This window comes from Anoplolepis gracilipes, chromosome 17, assembly GCF_047496725.1.
Source record: "Anoplolepis gracilipes chromosome 17, ASM4749672v1, whole genome shotgun sequence".
Taxonomy (NCBI): domain Eukaryota; kingdom Metazoa; phylum Arthropoda; class Insecta; order Hymenoptera; family Formicidae; genus Anoplolepis; species Anoplolepis gracilipes.
This window is the reverse complement of record NC_132986.1, coordinates 8,759,684-8,775,492: the sequence shown is the minus strand read 5'-3', so window position 1 is coordinate 8,775,492 and position 15,809 is coordinate 8,759,684. Positions and strand designations below refer to the sequence as shown.

The 15,809-nt window shown below is 44.3% G+C and overlaps 1 protein-coding gene across 6 annotated transcripts in view; it reads left to right on the top strand.

The window, feature by feature from the left end:
- The window catches only part of Dac (dachshund family transcription factor), a 188,733-nt gene that overhangs the window by 41,415 nt on the left and 131,509 nt on the right, over window positions 1-15,809 (top strand). The gene's annotated exons all lie outside the window — the stretch shown is intronic.

The window sequence follows — 15,809 nt, the reverse complement described above, 5'->3', positions numbered from 1 at the left end:
AGGACAGTGACACGAGGTGTTGTCGGGAACGTTTTTTTCGAATAAAGAGCTGGTCATTGATATTCTTCACTTTTTATCGGAAACGCGCTTTCTTTGAAAACGGGGCTAATGCGACTTTGATATCGGTGGAGATGGTTCGAGAATGGAATAACGTATGTCACGATTATCTTGCGCCGAAGACCATAGGACCAAAGGCATCATAGACGTCGTGCATCGATTACCGCATACGCGTCGCAAGCTTCACGCTTGAGAGGCGCATCTCGCGCAGCTTCGCTCGTTCGACGCTCTCTTCTCTCGCTGAAGACAGCCGAATCGAATTTGCAAACTTGCAGATTGGATTCCAACTTGCCTATTATAGGGTGCGTCTGTTCCGGTTAAAAGCTGGGGGCAAGGGAATTAATGTCGATACGCTAAGGAAGGCCGGAGGATTACTCCAAAGGCCCGTACTCATTGTCTTAGATGTTGCTCCCTGCTCTGTACATTCGATCCTTTTCCCACCCCCTTGTTCCTCGTCGCCATTGCCCTTCATCCTCTTGCTTCTTACAGAAGTTGAACGCGATAAGTTAATGTTAACATAAATATTAATAATTATCTCTTTTTCTTTAGACTAATTACAAATCTTATTTCCGATTTTAAACAAACTTTCTACCTATGCAATTCCCTTGTCGTCTTCATGTACCGCTTCTTCGCCTCTCCGAACAACTCGCGGAAACTTTGTAATGCATTTTATTTATTCACAAAGGCAAATACTCATTTACGGCAGAGACACGGTGAATGTTTCGCGACCAGCAAAGTCACTGTACGAGAGTACACTCGCAGCCACTTTATCCTCGGCCGCGGAGAGAGAGAGAGAGAGAGAGAGAGAGAGAGAGAGAGAGAGAGAGAGAGAGAGAGAGAGAGAGAGAGAGAGAGAGAGAGAGAGAGAGAGAGAGAGAGAGAGAGAGAGAGAGAGAGAGAGAGAGAGAGAGAGAGAGAGAGAACGGCCGTCTTGCCAGGCACACCGAAACTCTAAAGCGTAATGCCACAATCCCTTTGATGGAGTTTCTGTAAATGGAGCCGCGTCCAGCTGAGTGCCCACGGGGCGAGTCGCTCTCTGTCAGTCCCTTCGCTCGCCTCAGACGCTTCAGACCGTTTGAAAAAGCGGGAATTTTTAATTTCCGAGGATTACGTTTGCCGGCCAGAACGAAGAAACTGGAAAAGGGCCGCGTACATCTTTTGCATACAGCGATTCTGACAGCTATTCTGACGGCTTTCGCTGCCTCCTGTGTTTTTCCCAAAGTCTATTTGCCACTCGACGCTAATACTTTCGCTCTCTTCTATAGAATGCATTTTTTCCCCATATGTTTGATAAAAAGAGTCCTCTTGTTCTTGGGTTCAATTCGCAAACTCATGCACGCGTCTATTAATTATTTTTCATCATAAAAATATTTTACGTTCAATTAAAAAAAAAAAAATTAATCTCAAGTTTTTTTTCGATACTTGGCGTCCTTTGTGATTAACTATATTTGATCGAATCGTTTCTTGCTAACCGTGCCATCTCTCCTTTTCTCTCTGCGAGAACCACTGGCTCCGTCCCAGCGGCAGCCTTTCATCAAGTCTTCATTAGGTCGTGGTAAATGTATTATGACTTCTGATTGAGTGCTGCCGAGCGTTATATCTACGTATCTATATATAGCCAACCACTACGCTCCGTGCTTCGACATGTAGCATGCGGCACTCTCTGCCATCCGATGCCTCCTTTCCCCTTCCATGCTCTCAACAGTGCGCGTTGTTTAAATTTTCTTATTTTATATATATATCTGTTGGCTACACGCCGCAATTCGTGTCGATGATATCTTAAATTGATAAAAATGACACAGTGCGATTTATCACATTGTTCCAAATAATTCCAAAAGGATAAAGAAATAATATAATAGAATATTATTTGTACTCAGAGCAATTATTTTCGACATTTTCCAAGGACGTCACGAATCCGCCATGAATTATTTATATAAATTTCAATGACTGGCGATTCCTCGGAAGCGCATCGCGATCTGGACAGTTTCTGCAGATCCGCTGCATAACTTCTGTCGTCGGGGCTGACTGTACTGGCATATCGTTGACACACGTCGCTATATATACGCATGTATAATAATTAATGGTACCCGCGTAGGTGTGGTCCGCACACATGTATCGGAGCGGAGCGCGGCGTATATCTGCGCGACGCGCGGGCAAAGATGTGTAATTGCGTTACCCATCGAATTCAGTTATACGGGCATGGCGAGTCTGATGCATAAAATGACGGGGCCAAATTCAGTTATAGTTCGCTTCACAAAGCGAATACGGCCGCGCGTCGTTAATATCGCGCGCCGTTGCGAACGTCGGTGTCACATTGTTACGACGGAATTTTCCGGGGCTCGAAAGTAGTCATCCGGCAAAGAGAGAGTGAGAGAGAGAGAGAGAGAGGGGGAGAGAGGGAGAGAAAATGGCGAACAGATTGGAGGACGACATTCTCCTTCTACGGGGTCGTCACGAACATCGCGTCTATCCGATATTTTCATAAGTAATCATTGCTCGCAATTTCACGCGAAGACAAGTATAATTTTTTCCTATTGACATTTTCAGTATCTCGAACGATCGAAAATTAGAGTGACAGTTTGTGCTCTTTGTATCTTTATCTCGCACACGCAGAGATATTTGTCCGACTCGATAGCGAGCTAAAGATGCCTAAAGAATTGAATTCCGTCTAGTAACTGTGCGTTAATTCGCTGGTCGGCGGTTCGAGAGTTTCTCCAACCTGGCTAATAACGCCCATCCCTCGGCGAGAAATGTCTCGAGTTCATTTTTTCCCTCCCCTCTATACGATCTCTCTGCCTCTTGTTCTAACGAGGTGAAAAAGGAGAGATGAGTGCAATGTGAAAAAAGCCAGAGCAAGAGAGAAAGAGAGAGAGAGAGAGAGAGAGAGAGAGAGTCCAATCCGCGCTCTACCTCTTATTTTTCCTCGAAGCTCGCGACTTAATTAATCGCATAACACAGGGCCTAATGAAATCAGAATTCCCATCCCATCTCCGTCTCTATACTCGCCCCTCGCGCTGCTCGTGCTACGTAAAAACGGAAATATTTCCCGGGAATACTTTTCCACCTCTCCACTGCCCTTTTACCCAGCCTCTCCTCCCCCCGGTTCCTCTGGCGAAAGCCGAGGGTCGGCAGATAGCGAGCGAGAAATTAATTCGGAAATCGATAAATTCGTTTCGACGAATTTCTCTTCGTACGCTGCCGATGTGAAAAAATGAATTATTGCGGTGCGGCACGTATTATCGTAAGATAATCGGCGATTTCTAAATTCCGAGCCGTGCACGAGCGCTATTAAATCGAGCCGGAGTATGGTCTCTCTACAGAAGATTGCTCAGTGCACAATTTAGTAGAATGTGTAGATTTCAGTTGGAATCGATTTCTCCGACATTACTTACAATTAGCGGTAACCGCAAACCATTGGTATACTCTTTCTCTCTTTTCATAACACAACACAAATATGACTTATACATATATCAATTGTAAAGCACAAATTTGCAATTTTTATTTTTTACCTCAGATTATACTGTATACATGCTTAAATTATCAAACATGTTTTCTTCTATCAAAAGTGGTTACGCGCCGTTCGATCACGAATGTCAGGACGCGCGATCTCGTCGTAGATCCTCTCAGAAATAAAGGACGAACTTGGGTGAGGAACTCGAAGAATGCCGGATAGTCGATAAAATGTGCACGAAACAGGCGGGATACGTCGAGTTCCTTCGGGAATCGAGGGTTCGTTTGCCGATTGCTCTTGCGGTGGTATCGAGGGCAAAGCAATTTCTTCACCGAGAGAGTCGGTCGTACGCTCGTTGCTTCTTTTTCTCTCTCTTTCTCTCTCTCCCTCTCTCTCTCTCTCTCTCTCTCTCAGAGATTAATTAAAATCTCGAACATGCCGCCGATTAATCAACGGCACTCGATGCGCCGTGTAGTCTTGTAACAACGATTAAAAATGTATCGTGTCGCTTACTCGTCGAAGAGAGCGGAAGTTTGCTCTCCGACCGAATCGCGAGTTTCTTCAACTTCTTTGTGCTTCGATCGATTTTACACACAAAATCGCTTAAAATCAACAAAGAATCGATCGATTATTCGACACGGTAAAAATTGAAGAGCCGGCGAGCCTTTAGGGGTTACCTTTCAGGTGCGTCCATCCCGGATGTTTGGATCTCCTTCGATTGAAAGTCGAAATCGTTATATCGCTGTCAATAAAATCGCTTAATCATGTAATTCATTAAGTTCTCGGGACGACTCTGGAGGGGTCGCGAAAGACGACGCGGAGCCGACTTAGAACACAACACGGGTGTGTCGCTTCGTAACACAGGACGACACGCTTTACGAGCACCTGATCTGTTCACACGGCGCATTTAGCGACCGGTATTAATTTAACACCTACCGACAGGCGTCCGGCGCTTCTGCGCCCGTTAAAATAATAAGCGAGCCGCGATGAATGCTGGAGAAATAGGCTGGAAATCCTTTGGGAAACCGCCAAATGTCATTACGCAATTTTCGTGCCCACGCGATTAAGATTTTCACCCAATTTAATTGCTCGTTTTATTTTCGAACGATTTAAAATACTTTGACCCTTTGCCGAAATACATGGGCAACATTTTCGTGACGACGAGAGAATTAAATTGTACCGAAATAAGAAACCAACAATATAAGTTTAGTAATAATTATTCGCCGCACGATATATATATATATATGTGTGTGTGTGTGTGTATTATATCATTGCCGTATCGTTTATAGAGTGTATCAATTATAAATGTGTTACGCTATTCATAGTCTTGTCGAAGTGGTAACAATTATATTGCGCCATGTGTACATAATAATAATTTATGATTATCACGAGATTAAATAACATAACCGCGGGCGATTGTTATTGCTACTGTTGTGCGCCACAACCGATGTTATATTGAGAGCCTTTATATCTTTGGTATTCTTTTCCTTTCATTCTACGCATGTTACATGTATTTGTCCAATTTCGATAGCATTACACATTCACACATGTTTCTACCCCGATAACATTTCGTTATGGTTAATGAGCATTTAATCTTGCCATTTCGCTTCGGTGGACTAATGTTCGATAACGAGGGCTTTCGAGTGTTTATTTTAGAACCATTTGTCGGGTCGATTGATCCGGGTCGAATGAATAACCGATGATAAGGTTCATGGATATATTTGCGCGCAATATACGTACGCACCTGGACGGTTCACACTGGCTTCTTTTTCCAACTGGTCGGTTTGATACGATATTATGTTTGCACGTACTTTACACCGTACGTTATTAATTCTGTCATCCTCAAGAGCCACAAGTCATTCCCTCAATTTGTTTCACGAATCAACAGCCCTACTTATGTGTGCGTTATTGTTTGAAATTTGCATAATATCGCATGTTTAATGATTTTATGGGTGATGCGATAATTTTTTTTATTAATTTCTTTTAACATGATAATTGCAAAAGTTCAGTTAATAAAATATATCGTTTAAGGAAATCTAATTGAATGCAACACAACGAGAGAGCAAACGTAAATTCTTCCCGCGATCGAGATTTTCTGGCCGCAATCGTTGTAACGTCACTCCTGCGCAATATCGCCGTTACGTGATACTCGTTACGCGAAGGCGCTTCTATCTCTCGGTATATATGCGTACCGCATGCGTACGTGCTCGTCCGAGATATACAGATGCCACTCGTCGTGAGTGCAAGCGCAGCTGCGTCTACTGGACGCAGACGATGCCGGCTGACGGGAGAGCTTGTTCCTTAGCGGGACATAATTTTTATCGGGCCGTATTCGGGGCCCCAGATGCCGCGGCGCCGCGGCAAATGGAAGCGGCCAATTGACACGCGCGCGCGTTCAGAAATAATGCATACGCTAAAAGCATTGGAACGACTTCCGTTTCGTTACGCCCCACGTCATCGAGAGCTTTTCTTCTCGACGTGAACGATCTGAGACTACGGAGGATCTTTGCTGGATTGAAATATTCGCTGGTTAATTTTGAGAGAGATAGATGTGACAACAATAATATTACTATATTTGAAATCGCATCAATAAGATATGTTTGTGATATAATATATTTATGATAATTATACAACGCGAGTTGTTCTAAATAGCCAACCATGTGATGAATAGATTTACATGTGCATACAAACAGTTGCGTGCGTATCACGCGAATGCATGCATGCACGTTCGGTCGTTAACGACACTCCTCCTGCTCGCACCGGGTGCGTAAGGACGGAATGACATTTCGGCGTTGCATGCGTTGCGCGCGCTTTTGCGATAATCGCACCTGCTATTGCTTCTGGCCTGGATCTCGCGATTCTCCGCGTGACGTGTAGGTGTGAGCGTACGTTGCACGTGTATCGGTGGAAAACGGCCGACGAATTCGGAGCGAGACGTTTTCGGGTCGAAAAGTGGGAGAGGTGATGAGGAAGAGAAAGAGAAAGAGAAGGAGAAGGAGAAGGAGAAGGAGAAGGAGAAGGAGAAGGAGAAGGAGAAGGAGAGCAGGAGGGGATGAATGAATGCTCTGGGAAGACAGAGCAAGAGAGCAAAGATGGAAGGAAGGTCGACGGGAGGTGGAGGATCGATAGCCCGCACCTCGGCTCGAATTGCCTCGCGCCTCCAGGTTCGGTGCGAAGGATCCATTAATTTCTGCACCTCGATCGTTCTCGACGTTGTCCGGCAACTCTCGGCGCCGCAAAATTTCACAGTAAATTCCGAAATCTTAACGCGGCGACGTGAATGACTTGAATAACAACGCACAAAAATTGATATAGATATTAAAATGCAAGATAAAAAATATGCGCTGCGGTGTCTTGTTTTTTTATTTTTATTTTTATTTTTTTTTTTTTTTAGAGCTTGTTACTCGAGCAAACGTGAATGTTCGTTGAGAGAGAAACGGTGAGAAAAAAGCAACGCGCGATAGGTTGAAAATCTCGCGCGATTCCGGTACTTAACAACTTCAGGGGAAATGGATTCAATCGAACGATTTTCACCGCGACACGAGGGAATTACGTGCTGGCGCGTTAATCCGGCATTCTGACAGCGCGCGGGCGCGGAACCGACAGAATGATTGTTCGGATTCAATGCGCAGTGGCATTTGGCAGTTGGCAGTTTGGGGCAGGCGGGCGGGAACGACGGAATAAGCTGTCAGAGTGTTGCAGAGCCGATGAAAAGTCTCTGTCAGGGAGAAAACGCTCCGGTGCGCTCTTGCTACCATTCGCTTTCTCTCTATCTACCTCTCTCACCCCTTTCATTTACTCGCTTTTATTTCTTTCTCTGTCTTTCTCATCCTCTCTCCTTCTCGTTTCGACGGGCATGGAGGAGAGAATAATCAACGGAAATTCGACGAGAATATATACGGATACGCTTGTTGCATCGCGCGATGTAGTCTGACATGTTTGAATATTGCTTTCGAATATGCGTTCAAGATTCCTATATAAAAAAAAAAAAAAATGAACGATATGCATGATCGATAAAGTATTGTAGAAATACGTAATTAATGAAGAATTTCCTCTCTTTGTCTGCCACGTCGCTTGTTTCATCTGTGGCTATTCGTATATGAGGTCGCGTGTAAGATTTTTTCTTTCAAAGCATGAAAGGCGCGATGTTCAGTCTAACGCACCGTCGATTTTGCCTCGTGTCTACTCTGCGCGATCGCCACGAAAAGACTATCGTGAAAAGACGTCGCCGCGAGCTTCTCGACCGTGACGAATCTCGTCGCGTATCGGGCGGAAAGAAGCGTAAGCGAACCCGCGATTATCGCGCGCGGAACGAAAAGGGGATCGTCAGGCATCGGAGTCACCGGAGAACTTTAATCACCGCACTTGAGTAAAGTAATTACAATCAGACACCCTTGTACGAAGTATAGGATAGACACAGCTCGCTCGAGTGGAGAATGGTCAAGGGGTGCGGGAGGGGCGTTGGAGGGTAGGAAAGAGGAGTCTCGGGTGCCAAGGGGGTTCGACGTGTCCGTGGTCTATGATTAGCCGGAGGTGACCAGCGCGGAACCGACTCACACCCCATCGAGTTCGCTCACTTGCAGAGGTAGAGCAAGCTAGTGTCCAAGAGGACCCTTTCAATTAATTACCTGCCATCGCGTTAGTTAACTGGAGATTCATCGGGAGAGAACTCGGTGCGAAGAACCCGATAGTTACCCCGGAGATTCAGTGAAGGGGTTGTGATTAGCGCGAGAGACTCCGCACTGTCGGCATGATAATCGGGGATGTCCGGCAAGCAACGGCTAGCTAGCTATCTAGCTAGCTGTCAATGCGCAATTTCTTGTTACGCTTAATTTTAAAGTGCGTATCTTTTATTAAAAAAAAAAAAAAAAAAAAAAAAAAAATAGAGGAGCGTTTTGTGGTTATATCGATAAATATATATTATTATTGATTGTGAACCGACTGTATATATAGAATATATATCATATTTTTCATACATTTTTTATATGTTAATGAGAGAGAAAAAAAGAGCATGAAAAGAGGAAATTGAGAATTTTTTTTTTCTTCTACAAAACATGTGTAAATTCCTCGATTTTTTAAATGTTGGCCGAATATGTACAACTTGAGCAAGTTATGACGCGTTCTTGGTCGATAAACGGTATTCACTTTTACGAGCGGTTGATTAGACGACAAAGACCAAGTAAGTAAACAAGCAAGTAAGCATCTACGCGGCGTACGTGTAATTTGTTGTCCATATTATTCTGAACTAGTGTAAGCCGGAGAGTCGTTACGCGGTTCGTCTCGCGAGAGACTTGGTCGTAAAAATCTAGCGGGAAAATGGCGAAAACGCGACAAAGGACGGGCGTGGAGAAACGATATATTAAAAATTTTTACCGCACCTTAATTATACCGATTTTATTGTCGTGCCAGCGAATTTTCGCAATTACCGGCGTTTCGTCGCCGCTGTCGCGTCGTGTACGACGTGTAATTGTAAAAAACGAGACTAATGGACGAACCGCGCTGTTGTTTCCTGTTTCTCCCCGCCATGCGTGAACTGTTTCTCCCTCTCTCGCTCGAGTACCGAGAAGCGTAATTATTATACGGCGGAAGAGGGCAGCGTCGGTGCAACAGAAGTGCAGATCCGATAGATAGAAGCCACCGCCACCGTCACCGCCACCGCCACCGCCACCGCCACCGCCACCACAGTGCTTTGTTTTTTCATTCTCTTTCACCCTTCTCGCTAACCTTACGCTCTTCATTTATTCACTTGCGTTTTTATCCGTAACTAGTTCAAAATTAATTAAATTTAAAAAATAATAACGCTAAAAACAAGAAAAAATAATCTTTTTTAAATAATCAAACTTTTCTAAACTTTTTTCATTTTATTTTTTACATCATTTTCTGTAATTATCTCCTTCGAGCAATTCTCGACTCATGTTTCGCAATGTAAGTCCTTTGAGGTCTCCGTGTGTTTGTTCCTTTATCGGGAAAAGAACGAACCAGACGACCAAGGCTGGCTCACAAGCGATAAAGTCATCGCCGTTATATTATTATTACCGTAAAACGGCACGGCTCGCAAGTAATTTAAATCCCATCCGGAGAGGTAAAGGCTCGGCGCTACGTCCGTACGTATGTACGTAGGTACGTACGATCAGATTACCCGGCGAAGCGAGGCTGTATTTGCATAAGTCAGGTTGTCAGTCAGTCCGCGTGGCAACTGCACGACCCCCCTTGCCCTCGCTTGCCCCCGAAACAACCCCTTGAACCGGGGCCGAGCGTGGCCTCGACGACCGACGTGCCGAGGAAACGCTCGGCGCCTCGAAACTCCACGTCACGAGACCTTCGAATTTATTCCGCTTCTTCTGCTCTCCTCCTCCTTCTCCTTCTCCTCTTCTTCTTCTTCTTCTTCTTCTTCTTCTTCTTCTTCTTCTTCTTCTCGCGCGCTTCTCGCCGGCGAAATTACCTGCAGAGATCGTGCCTGGGATAGCTACACGCTCGATCCGAATCCGTTCAGTTCCGCGAGATGCAAGATATGTGTTAGAAGTACGCTCTATTACGCGAGGCATATCGCGCAGAAATTACCCGACAACCAATTCAACTGCTTTCTCCAATCACATCTGGGTACCAAGAGATACATTGTATATCGTAGAGATAAGAAAACTCGCAATCGTTTAGCCATTCAGCTTGTATACTTGAAGCGCGAATATTGCCATTCGTTGAGCGCATTGATCGCAATAATTTTTGTATATCGTTTGAGCATGACTGCAAGGACACCCGGTATACCGTCTCGTGAGAGCGTAGGATAGAGGGAAGACAAGCTCCGAAAGAAAGAAAGAAAGAAAGAAAAAAAGAAAGAAAACGAGAGCATGGTCGATTAATCATACTTTTGTAGGAATTACTTTACTATATATATATATTGGCGTTTGCGGGGTCGAAGGGCAGTCCTCGTGCTCTCTTCTCTTTCTCTATCGTTTCTTTCCCGTCTTTTTCTCTGTCGCACGCGAACAGGGTTCTCATCAGACACGTGAATTACGTAAGAGCTCCGTGAACATGTAAAGTCCGAAGATTACGATATTCTTTGATTGGAGTGCCCTGTCACGAGTTCAAGGGGCAATCGTGAAGATTCGCCTCAGCCTTCCGATAGGGCAGCGTCATATCGAACGCGTGAATTCGTGTGAGGATGAAACGCATTTCATTAAGCTTTACTAAAAGACGATGTATCGCGGAATGCCGTAACAGCGGGAAGTCAGGGAGAAAAAAATGTTACCTAGTACCAGTATCTCTGTCACGATACTTTCTAAACGTACAATATTTCCCTCAGGCGATTGTACGCGTAGCGTTTATCAATCTCTCGTGGAAAGCGAGAAATGACGAACGGCTAGTTATGATTTGCCATCGCTTCGTAAATGCCTGGGAAGGTATGTAAAGTTGCTCGAACAATGCAAATATATATACGAATTTTTGCCGCGGGGGAGGCAGAAATTATGACGGAGAGGGAGGCTCGACTGTCGTTAGAGAAAGAGGTCGAGGAGAGTATCCGACATGCGAGTAACCAGCACGCCATCCGCGAAACAGTGTTTGCACGCGGTTTGTGTTCTTGACTGTTGTTGCCTTTGCGACTCCTAGAACGTCGTACATATTTCCTTCATGGTAAGCGTGCGCGTGAAACAGTTGTATATACATTGCATCGCTTTTACGGTCGATGACGGTGGAATACAAGCATGTCTCGAGCTCCTCGGATAATGATTTCTCCCATTCTCGGGAAAAGTTTGCCGAAAATTATCGAAATTAATCTGCATTTATGAACCTACTAGAAATCTTAAGAAAATTAGACTTGTTAAATTCTGGATGAAATTTTTATAGACTTTTTTCAAGAAATATATTTGGACGATATGATAATCTTTTAGTGTTAGTTCTTTGCATAACTTAATCTATTTGCAATAAAATCGTACTTTATTAAAGATCACTCATCGGTTCCGGGATTTGATGGCAGACTTTCGAAACGGATACAATCTGGTTCCCGCGCTGTTTGAATATGAAACAACATATGTAACGGCTGTTCACGATCGAATGATTTCAGCGCGCACGAAACGTTTAAAAGACAAGATTAAAAAGAGACAAGGCAAAACGATAGAAAAAGAAAGAGATGGTTAGCTACACGATAGACGGAAAGAAAAGAATGAAGGACGTGACAGAAGGGTGATGAAGGAAAGTGCCAGAGAGACAGAGATGAAATTATTTGCCAAGCCATTCACGCGATCACTGACTCGACGAAGCTTCATATTCGTGTCCTTTTTTTTTTTTCTCTCTAAATGCATTCTCTTCCGCGAGATTCGATCTCTCGTGCGTCTTCCGCTTCTCTCTCATGAAAACTGTGACGAGTCATGGCAATGACCTCGAGAACAAAGCGTAAGTCTTGTTCCTGAAAATTATTGAAATAACGGAATATTTTCAACTCGTATGGTTTTACTCGGCTATATATAATTCTTTAACATTTTATTTATAACATATATATGTACATTTTTTTATAATATAATTATACATATAATTTGCTAATTATGCGTTGTCATCGAATTATCTCTCAAGAAGAGAACAGTAAAAGCGCGAATTACATTAGCAGTTACAAGTCGACAATTCGAAAACACCACGACTGATCGTTCCGTCAGCTGGCTTAAGTCGGCCATCTGAGATATGCTTCTTTATGTCCACGTTCGTGCGGGCAATTTCAACGAACCCCTAAATTTCAGAGACTTTATCCGGGTCGGTACTTTACGCAAGAAGTACCGAGAAGCAACAAGGATGATGCGCGGAGGGGACAGAGACTAGAGCGAAGAAGAGAGTGCGAGATTCGGGAGAGCTACCTCGAGATACGACACCAATAACAAAAATCATAAACACTCGGATCGTTGATTAAGTCCCTTCGCGAGGATCCTCGAGGCTCTTCGCCCCGCCGAGATGAGGATCGTATCGTTGCGGAAGACGAGCGGAGTCTCTCTCCCTCCTTCACGAGTGTGTGCCACGTAATACTCCCGGGATGAGTAGTACGTAAGTCGACGCGCGTGCACACGTATACGTCGCCGGCGGTGTGTAATACGTACGTCCATCTCTCGAGTTTATGCTGCTTCGATTGCCGCCTGTAATTCCGGCGATATGAGCGCGATCGTGTTAACGCCGTCCGCCTTTCCGTTGCCAAAGCTTTTCCCTCGGCTTGTATCGATCGCGCGGAAGAAACCATGACGGACATGATTTGCCTCTTCAACGATATATAAACGTACAATTAAATCAAATAATCGCGTTGCGAGGAAGAAAGGACTTTCTTTTTTTTATATCAAAGATTCAAAATGTTAGAGATATCACGTTACTTTCACGAAATTATTAAAATAAGCACGCGGGCATTTTCGTTTCTCTTAGCCGAGATGATATAAAGTCGTTACGTGGAGAATCAGCGATACCGGAAGAGAGATCGATACTGTAGGTCGACGAGATTCTAGGCTCACGGAAGATCTCCGCGGTGACTTTAGATCTCTCGAAATAGAAAGAAAGAGAGACGCATGCGGAGAAGAAATGTACACGTTCTCGAGCGTGCGGTCGATCGACTTTCCGAGAAATTACCCTCCGCGGCGGCTTCTCGTGTAACGCGAGCCGGTGCGTGGCTGTGGCGTGCGCTCGATCACGGCCGGCTCCTCTACATACGTGTACGCACTCGAGGCTCCCTCGAGAGGACGCGGTCTCGAGAAACAGAAACAGAGAGGGCGAAGGGGGGGAGAGAGAGAGAGAGAGAGAGAGAGAGAGAGAGAGAGAGAGAGAAAGACAAGAGGGTATGCACACGACGCGGAAACAACGCGGCGTATTGTCGCACAAGTAGAGTGTGTATTATGCCGACACGGACGCGCGCGCTCGTGCGCCGTTTCCCGTATTCGGTTCTCATGTCGTTGCGGCTCTGTCGACCGTGAAGAGACGCGATACTTGTCGAACAAACTCGGAAATATTTGCGACACCCTGTACGCGCAGGTATCTCCGCGCCGCCGTGCGTTGCCGAGAGCGCAAGCAATGTACCGCGCCGGCCGACGCATAATAAACGCATGCGCATAACGAATGCGACCGTACGGTACCGCGTGTCCGGGGATAATTACATCGGTCGAAAGAATGATACGGAATTACGTGCGATCTGATGGCAGCGGGAGATTACGCCGGCGATGCATTTTTTTTTTACCTCTTACAAGGGAGAAATTATCGTGCGAAACTGCTTACACGACGAGGAGCTTCTTGAACGCCACGAAGCGGCACGGAATTAACTCGTTGTCTTTCCGGATTTTCATGTCTCTTAATAATCGTCTCTTTTTTTTTTTTTTTTTTTCTCTATGTTCGTTTAACTATCTCAATACTAAGACATTTAATTTTTTCATATCTTATTATCGGGTATCCTGGTCTTTCTTCGTCTCTCTCTCTCTCTCTCTCTCTCTCTCTCTCTCTCTCTCTCTCTCTCTCTCTCTTTCTAAACTAGCGCGTTTTCCTACCGATAGAAATTAAATTGTTAAAGAATTATACAAAATTTAGATGAAACCAAAATGGTCTCGAATCTTTACTACTTTAGAGCAGCTTGGTTTTAATCTCGTTGAAGATCCTTTGAAGGGGCCCCTTATCGTTAAGGCCTTGTGTCGTTAGGGCCCAGAATGACAGTCGTCGTTGTCTCGAGTGGCGCCGACTATTCCGAATTGATACCAGCACCAGAAAGGATCACGTTCTCCTCGTTCAACGAGGACGAAAAACAGACGTGACAACCATACAGGGCACTTTAAAGTTACGGAGAATATAAATAGAATGTTATGAGTTTTACGCGTGCTAGAGCACGACGCCGACGTACATGCCACTTGAGTATTTTTTGTCAATCCTTTATCGCCGCTTCTAATTATATAGAGTGTTTAGAAACCATCGAATCTCCTACTTTTAAATACAATCTTATATTTTAAAGATACATCATTATTTGACAGACTTTGACGATGTAGTTTCTTTTTTTTTTTTTTTTTTCCTTTTATAATCAAAAGGGAAAAAAGTCTTTGTGTATACATCGTTGTATTTATTTCTTTCGCGAAGAATGTTCCGGCTGTTAATTTCTACGACTTTCGCGACCGCACGATTCCACTCGTTTGCATATAGCTACCGAAGGAGCGAGCAACAAATTATACGAGGAGCGGAACGAGATACTACAACGAGGTGAAGAGATGCGAGGATGATTCTCTCGAGTGCGTGCGACTTGCATGCGTGTGTGCAGCGGGTGGATGTGTGTGTGTGTGTGTGTGTGTGTGTGTGTGTATATTCGTTTTGCCAGACTACAAAGCCATCTCTCACACAATACTGGGAGCTCGGTGGGTGCCGCGATATCCCGAGACAGTTTCCGTTCAAATAGAACCGGCGTGCCTCGAGCTCGTTCTCAAGCCGCAGGTGTCAACTCTCGGCGATGCTCTTCCGGACGGTAGATCTGTGTCATTACCTTCGAGAGAGAACGAGCGCGTTAGCGGGCACCTAGATATCTGGCACGACAGGTGCGACCGTTGAGCTATCTTTCGCGACGATAAGACATCGGAATATTTCCCGCTTCTTTTGCCCGATAAGGCGATTTATGCGACAGAGAGTAATAATGTGTCTCGTTATAAAGCCTTATTTTTTGAAGACTATTTATGATAATGCAGATACCAGATACATTTATATTGTGTAAAGAAAATATATTATTGTGTAATACGCTTTGACATAATAATACACACAGATAATAAACAGATATAATTTTATGTAATAATCTTAATAACGTAGAAAGACACGTCATGTGTGTTCTAATAAAGAAGGATTGTTGCTAAAAATAACAATGTATTTTTTAATAAAAAAAAAAGACTCACTGTCGTATCTTTTACGCACTTATAAGTGTCTGCCGTAGCGAAAATAGAAGATAGATAGGGAGAGATGATACGCATAAAAAGGAAAAGAGACACGTAGGCTTATCTATTATAGAGGTATCTTCTTCCCCACGCGCGACAAAGAACAAAACCGACAATTAACCGTCGACGAGAGTTAATAAGCAGTCTCGTGAAGTATCAACGCGCGTGTACCCGGGCAATTTGATACGTTCGTGCGAAGACAGACACTGAGAAATCACGAGGGCAAGTAGTCGCGAGTACATTGTGTCATACCAATTAATAACATTAATTTAATTGTTATTAAGACAGATTCAACGAACTCGTTCTCGTATTATTTCTGACTCGTAATATCCATGAAAACATTTTACCCAATTATACGAATTATTTCTTCGCCATACCATTTCGTACATTAT